The sequence below is a fragment of the Phocoena phocoena genome, chromosome 3, assembly GCF_963924675.1.
Source record: "Phocoena phocoena chromosome 3, mPhoPho1.1, whole genome shotgun sequence".
NCBI lineage: Eukaryota > Metazoa > Chordata > Mammalia > Artiodactyla > Phocoenidae > Phocoena > Phocoena phocoena.
Genome location: NC_089221.1, coordinates 171109757 through 171118098, shown reverse-complemented (window position 1 = coordinate 171118098; position 8342 = coordinate 171109757).

Below are 8342 nucleotides of genomic sequence, written 5' to 3'. Positions count from 1 at the left end.
AGGGGCAGCCTCAGGAGCCCCCAGGGGAGGCTCTGAACACCCCATGTTGGCCTGCCCAGGAGAAGAAAGGATGGAAGAGAGGAAGGACTTCCAGAAGGTAGGAAAGTGCTGGGACCTGGAGCCGGGGTGGGGTGGGGAGCTGATGGGTGCGGTCAGGTACTGGTTGTGCCTCCGTTTCTCCGTCTGTAAAGTGGGGGGGCATGATGGTGACCCCTTCAGCCCTCTGTGCTGCCTGGGCCCACCCCCCCTCCCTGGCCCTGCTTTCTGTGTCTCCCCAACTTTCTTCTCCGGAGCTCCCCGCCCTTCCCCTCCTCACCGCCGACATTCCCGGCCCGGGCGCTCCGGGAAACATTCCGTGGTTTGCAGCAGACTGTCCGGCTCCTCGGTCCCTCAGATGTGGGCAGAGTGGGCGGCGGCCGGGCGGGCGCGGGCCGGGGGCTGGGGAGACTATATGCCCCCCAAATCCTACCCCAGCGCCGGGCACACGGTGGGGGAGGCAGCGGGTGGCACTCACAGACGGGCAGAGGGACCCCCTCGGCAGATGGGGGAGGCCCTCTCCTGCTCACAGCCCTCCCAGGGCTTCCTAGTGCCCCTGGAATAAAACCCCAAGTCCTCCCCACAAGCCCACGAGGCCCTGCACGACATACCCCGTCCCCTCCCTGCCCTCCCCTCCTCCCTCTCTCCCCCTCGCTCACTCTGCTCCAGACACACAGGCCTCCTGGCTGTTATTCCAACACGCCAGGCCCAGTCCTGCCCCAGGACCTTTGCACGGGCTGTGCTCACCACCTCCAGTCCTTTGGTCCCTGAGATTACTCAGGCTGCAACTCGGAGAGGCCTTCCCTGCCCACCCGGCTTCCTCCTCAGGCCCATTACCCGCCCCTTTAATGTCTTTGCAGACTTCCTCCCAATTTGGAATTCTCTCATGAATTTATTCATTTTCTCTCTAACTCCCTAACCCCCAGCTGGGCCATGAGCCCAAGAAGGGCAGGGCTGGGTCAGCCTAGCTCACAGCTGACATGTAATAGGCACTCGCTGAATAGGTGGAGCGGCCACGGAAGTCCTCCTGGAATCTAACCACAATCTCTCCTGCTCTAGCTGTGTGAGTATCACACAGTTCCTGACCTGGGCACAGCCCTTAACAGTTTGCCAGACACCTCCACGGTCATCGGCTCACTGGATTATACCACAAAGACCCTGTAGGAGAGAGGCTTTATTCTTCACGCACCCCTCCCCCATTTTACAGATGAGGAAACTGAGGCACCAAGAAGTGCGATAATTTGCTCTTTGCACGAATGAACAGACACTGATGAATGTACCTGCATTATGACTTTTGAGGGCCCCATGCGTTTGGCCTTCCTCCCTAAACAATAAAATTATTAAATATTATGTTTTCTGCTTGCGTTGGTATACACGTCAACATAATTCAGGCTAGATGCATTGCTATGTATTCAGTATTATCACATTTTGCATTCTTCTGGTTGTAAAATAAACAAAGAAATAAATTTAAATATTTCTGAGGGCACTGAAAGTCCCATGGACCCTGGGTGCCGTGCCTCCAATGGCTGCAGGAGATGGGAGTCTGCCTGGGATTTGGGGGCTGAGGCTGGAATCTTTGGCCCCTACTCACACTTCCCTGTCCAGCCCCACATTTTGAATGTTGCCTGGGGGTCCCTCACCCACCTGGGGATCTCTGCTGCTCTGAACATAAAGAGACCTTTTTAGAATGGCCTGGTTCTCTCTACTTAAAAGGATGGAATTCCCACCAAGCGGGGCTTGGATGCCTCCTGTGACAGATGCCTCATTACCTTTCAGCCAGGGGGGTGATAGTCCTTACCAACGTTAAACTGACCCCTGCGGAGGCTGAGCTCTGTCCTCTGGGGTTGCACAGACCACCTCCCCAGCTCCCGCATCAGCTTCCTGTGCCCAAGGGCAGCCCCACCTGGGGACATTTGAGAACTGTCTTGGGTCCGGCTGTTTCAGCTCTTGTGTTGGGGGCTCCCTGTGGGTGGGGCTGGGGCTGATCTTCTGTGGGGGGCCCAGATGACCCAGCTTGGGACTGAGCCTAGAGCAAGGTGGTAAATTTAACTAAATTTTAACCAAATTTGCCCAGGCATCTTTTTAGGGCTGAAGCCCTGAATCTCTCAATCTTTCTCTACAGGCTGCTGAATCCCAACCTCTTTCCTCTTCTGGATATACCGCAGTTTGACACCTGTCCTTAGCTGATTAGTGGATCCATAACCTCCTCTGTACTGGGGCTTCTACCTCTATTGATAAGACCTCAAGTTTGCACAGAACAATTCTCCTTGTCACAGACTGCCTGACATTCCCAGGACCCTGGAGAAAGGTGATGGGGAATCACTCTCTCACCTCTGACCTCTAGCCCCAGGCCTCTTCTCCAGTTCTCAGCTCTGCCCTCCATTTGCCCTGTGACTTTAAGCAAATCACGCCATTATCTGAGCTTCCAATTTAATCATCAGGTTCTTGCCTTTCTTCATCAGAAACCCACCCACTTCCCTCCACCCCCAGGCCCCCATCATGGCTGGCCTGGATGCTGCCCTGGCCTCCCCTTGGTACCAGCTGCTACGTCAGCCTCAGACTATCCCTTCTCCCCACAGGTCCAAGGGAGCTTTAAAGAATGTAAAACAGGCCCCGCCCCTCCTCTGCCCACAGCCCTCCAGCATTCCCACCTCCCTCAGGGTAAAAGCCTGAGTCCTCCCCATGGCCCACATGGGCCTGCAAGACCCTGCCCCATGTCCCCTCCCTGCCCTCCCCTCCTCCCTCTCCCCCACTTGCTCACTCTGCTCCAGACACACGGGCCTCCTGGCTGTTCCTCGAACACGCCAGGCCCCTTGCATGGGCTGTGCCTGCTGGGGACGCTCTTCCCCCTTCTCTTCTAATGAATTCTGTTATCCATCTGCCAGGTCTCAGATGAGATGTCACCTCCTCAGTGAAGCCCTCCTAGATTGCCCAGCCTAACTCAAAGGCCCCAGCTCCTTAGAACCCCTTCCACAATCATAATTAAGTCTGATTTTGTGCACTGATACTTTTATTTTCCGTCTCCCTCACTGCAACATCAGCCCCAAGAGGACCGTGGTCTTTGTCTGGGTCACTGCTGTGTCCTCAGCAGGAGAACAGGACTGGAGACACAGCAGGTGTTTAGTCAATGTTGGCTAAATGAGGAATGAAAAATGAAACCAACGCGCGACGCTACTCAGGGATGTGGGAACATCTCTGTCCTCATGGACACCAAAACCTTGATACTCTATAACTCCCGCTTCACCCAACCCACCTGAGTCACCTGAACCCCAGAGGCAGCAGTAATGAGGGGTCGTGGGAGGTCTTCCACCCAAGGCCCAGCTGTCCTTGGAGAACACTTGCTGAGAAGCCTGAGACGTCTAGGCCCCAAACCCATTTTCCTGATAGGGGAACCTGAGGAACACAGAGGGCGAGCCACTGGCCCAAGGTCACACAGCACACCCAGGTTCAGACCTAGAACTGGATAGGTAGGTAGAAGATTTCAGAGTTCCACTTCGGGTGGCAGGCCAGCTCCTGGAGGGACAGAGGGATGGATGGACGGCAGGGCAGACAATGGTGCACAGGCTTGTGGCTTCATGCTGGCTGGAGAGCCTCAGACAGCAAACACCCAGCCCCCAGGTGCCACAGCCTGCCTTGCCCCAGAATGTCTTCTCTCCCATCAGTTGGGTCCCGACTCAGTCCCATCCCCCTCGAAGTTTCCAGAAGGGTGCCCAGTCTTAAGGGTGGGATGCTACAGGGCGCCCATTCCCTCCCCAGGGTCTGGGGGCACAGAAATAGGCAGAGGTGTGGCCAGAGTCCCACAGCAGCTCAGTCTCCCGTCTCCTGTCTGTTAACCTGAGCCCCCCACCCAGCGTCCCTAGCCCCCAGACCTCGCTCTACTCAGAACTTCCTATTGTAGGCCCTGCGGCAACAGAGTCATGGTTACTGCAAGGTTTCAAATCCAGCTAACACACTGCAAACCTTCCCAGAGGACGGCCAGCCTCGGCACCCTCCTGGCCACAGACACCGGCACATTCGGACTCTTAACCGCCTCTGGGCAGCCCTGGCCACGCTTCCAGGTGGGAGACTCTGGAATGGTTTTCTCTCCATTGTCTGGCCTTGGTTTCCTCGCTCCTGACCACCTCTCCTCCGTTTCCAAATGCCCAGGGAGGGGTCACTGCTGCCGCCAACCACGTCTGAACCCCCTTCACAAATGTCCAAGCGTCCCCGAATTCGAGAGGCCAGAGAACGGGGCGAGAAGCCCTTTGGCTCCCCGCTGTCCCTCCTGCCCCCCAAGACTTCCACCCGAGGCGCACCCGGCACTGGTGGGTGCCTTCGCACTCACCATCCACCACATCTTGGCCGTCATGTCGTAGCAGAGCTGCCATTTGACCGAGGTCTCGCCCGGCTTGCTGGACACCAGGGGCCCGGGCACCTCCATGTTTGGAAGGAGGCAAGGGCAGCCCGAGCTGCCTCACTCGGTTAGGAGCACAGGCTGGGCCAGCCGCCTAGGGTTCAGGTCCAGGGTCCAGACTTCCATAGGCCCGAGCGAGGGGCTTTCTCTGGGGGAGTCGGAAGAAGGTGCCGGGGACTCTCAGAGCTGGAGATCACAGGCTTGAGAGAGAGGGGGAGGGATGCAGATGCATTGGTCTGAAACACACCAGGCCGGTCTCTTGCAAGTGGCCACCCACAGCCCAAGGAGGCCGTCGCAGGCCGTGAGTGTGTGTGTGTGTGTGTGTGTGTGTGTGTGTGTGTGTGTGTGTGTGAGAGAGAGAGAGCGGCCGGTACGTGGATTTGTGAATGAGCCTCTGATTGGGAATACCCCCCTCCCACCCCCGGAAGGCGTGTGGCTTGTCCTCCCCTTCCCCTGCTGATTCGCCTTCCCATCAACTCCATCAGGGAAGAAAGCTCGGGGGCCGGAGGCAGTTGGGGTGCGTGCAGCGGGGAGCCTCGACCCTCCCTCCCTCCTTCCCACCCACCCCTGTCTTGGATGCTGGCTGGGGAGGTGCCCAGGCCCCGAGGCCTCATTAATTCCAGGCGGGGCCCTGAAGCCAAGGCACAGCAGATGGTACGTTTTGAGAGGTGGGGAGAGAGGCACTCTCAGTGTACAAAGAGGGTGGCATCCGAGGGCCCTGGATTGTTGAGTCCTGGCTGTGTGATCTCGGACCAGTCCCTGGGCCTCTCTGGGTTTCACTCTCCCTGTCTTGAAGATGTCAGCTGACCACTGAGGACGTGGTACGGGTGGGGATGGGGGTTGAGACAAAATGCAGACGCGCATAGAAGGGGGTGGGATCATCATCTCACTTTTTTCCTTCCTTCTCCCAATTTCTGAGCAGCAGCAAGCCAGGGGGATTCTTTTGATCTCATCATCTAATGGTTGCTGTGCATTTATGGAGCACCGAGGGTGTACCCAAGCTCGATGAGAAGGGGCTGGTCCCTGCTCTGTGTGGGCTGATGCCCTGGCCCAACACTGGCAGTAGGAGAGACTGAAGGTGGACAGCAGGAAGGACCCCCCGGCCTGGCCAGGAGCTGCTGGGAGCTCTGAAGTGGCAGCAGCGAGGTCTGGCTGGAGAGCGTGTGGCATCTGGTTTTCCACTGGGCTTTAAGCCTGCCAATTAGGAGTGGACAGAGGGAATGGGAGATGGTGGCAGTAGGACTGGACATGAATGGGGACCGAAGCTGACCCCTGTGGCATTGGGAGTGAGCACAGTGGCACGCTGGGAATGGCTGCCCCAGGCCCGCCCCTTCTGCTCTGCCACCAACCTGGCGGATTCTTCCTAAAACATGGCTCTGACGGGTTCTCTTGCCTGCCTACCACCCTCCATGCTCCCCAGACCCCCACTGAGACTGGGCCTGGCTTCATCCTGGTCCCCTCTGTCCGGCACACCCTTCCTCCATTCGTTACCTGGGGACTCCTATGCATCCTTCAAAACCAGCCCAATATTCCCCACCTGTCCCTGAGGGTAAGAGATAGAGTCAGACAGAGATAAAGAGCAACAGAGACACTAAGAGAGAGAGACAGAGATGGAGAGACAGAGTGAGTGAGAGAGACAGAGAGACACCCAGCCATGCCCTGTCCACTGTCTGGGCTACACGTACACGCTCTTACCTCCCACCCTGAGAGGCTTGGATTATCAGCCACTGTTGTTTTTTTTTTAATACCTATTTATTTATTTGGCTGAGCCAGGTCTTAGTTGCTGCACGCGGGATCTTTGTTGCAACGTGCGGGATCTCTAGTTGCTGCATGCGAGATCTAGTTCCATGACCAGGGATCAAACCCGGGGCCCCCTGCATTGGGAGGGCGGAGTCTTAACCACTGGACCACCAGGGAAGTCCCTCAGCCACCTTTTTCTTGTTGGAAAGACATTGTGCAACCCACACCCTCTGGCCCTAGGTTCCAACCCTGAGCACACGGGACTGAGAGTTTCTGTGTCTGGCCTGGGGACTCCCAGAGGACAGGACCTGGGTCTGAGCCCTAGCTGGGACTCCCACACACAACAGGCTCCACCGATCCCTGACCAAGCGCAAGGGTGTGGATCAGATTTGATTATTCAGATCACCGTTATTAACAGCAACTGTTTCTTGCCCACCTACTACACACCAGAAGCCGTGTAAGGTCAGTACAGACAGGAAAACGGAGGCTCCGAGAAGTTTAGTCACGAACCCAGGGACACACAGCAAGTAGAACTCACTTCTGTGATTTGGGGGGGATGCCGAACACCTACCCAGCTTCCACCCTCGCCTCCTTCGGGTCTCAGCTCAGATGACACCTCCTAAGGTGCCCGCCCAGCCCCCTGCTTAATAGTGCTTGCCACCACGCACATGCAGCCCCCTCCCAGCTTTATTTCCCTTAATCACTTTACTTATTGATTGTCTGTGGCCCCCAGCTGGAGGGGGGGGCGGACGTCAGCTTTTGTCTGTCTTCTTCACGGCTTTGGCCACAGTGTCCGGAACAGTGCCTGGCACAGAGTAGGCTCTCGGTAATCTATTTGTTGAAATGAATGAATGAGCGGGTCAGGGTTTTGCAAACATTGGCATTTCCTGTTGACTCTCCCCAAAGGCATTTTCCTCTTGGCGCAAAAGCTGCAGGCCTGGCAAGGGGGGTGGGGAGGGGCAAGGGGCCGGGCATAGCTCTTGTGGCCCCAAGTGGGGCCACGCCTCGGCCAGCTTGCCCAGCTGAGGCCGGCAGGGCCCAGCCCAGCGGACGCGGTTCACCCGCATGGAGGCCCCCGCCCCGTAACTATAATTTGCCTCAGTACCTTGTGATCGTAGGAGACCGTTACCCCCACAGATGTGCAGTGGGGGTCAGCCATTCAGACAGTGGGTCAGAGCCCCGTGGCGGAAGGCAGATGTAGGAGGTGGCTTTCAAACGGGAAGGGCGAGGTAAGGAGACTTAACAGGGAGAGCCAGGGAGAAACAGAGGGGCTGAGACAAAGAGAGACACAGAGAGACAGACAGAGAGACAGAACAAGAAAGGCCTAGAGACCCAGCCATGCCCTGTGCGACAGGGGAGCTGGTGAGGCTGCTGGGCACCCCTCTCCCCCCCCACATCCGGTCGAGGGGCCTGGCTCATGAGCTACATCTCCATCCAAGGAAACTGAGACCCCTGCGGGCCAGCTGGATGCCCAAAACCTCAGTGGCAGCACCTCCCCCACTTCCCACCCCCCAATCCCAAGGACAGAGGGCCCAGGGCCACTCTGAACCTCAGTTTCCCCAGCTGCCAAAAGAGGAGGTTAGGTAGGAAAGCCCCCCTCAACCTCCTGCCACTCACAGACCACCCACCCCCTTTTGTCTGTGTCCGAGTATTACCCAACATTTTTCTTCCCATCTGACCATTTCTAGAAAAAGACTTGGATGTGTTTAAAGAGAAAAGTACAACTCACCACTACAGGCTGCCACCAGTCAAGGTCAGCTGAAAAGATAAATACAATAAAAATCCTCCCCAGTCCTATCCAACTCTAAGCAGAAAACAAGCCTGAAGCCTGTTCTGTCTTTCCTAAAAAGATGATCAAGCATTAAAGAGGCGTTGTAGACAGGTTGGGAGCCCCCAAAGGCCATAGGACAAGATCAAATGATCTAACAGATGTGTAACTGGAATCTCAGAAGGACAAGGAAAAGTGGGCAGAAGGATATTTTGAGAGAGAATGGCCCAGCATTGGAAGCTCAGAGTCCTAACCACTGGACCACCAGGGGATTCCCTCAATTGATTTAAGAGAGAGAGAGAGAGAGAGAGAGAATGGCCCAATAATTTTCCAAAATTTAAGACACCGAATTACAGTTCCAAGGAGCTCAGAAAATACCAAACGGAATAAATATTCCCACAAATA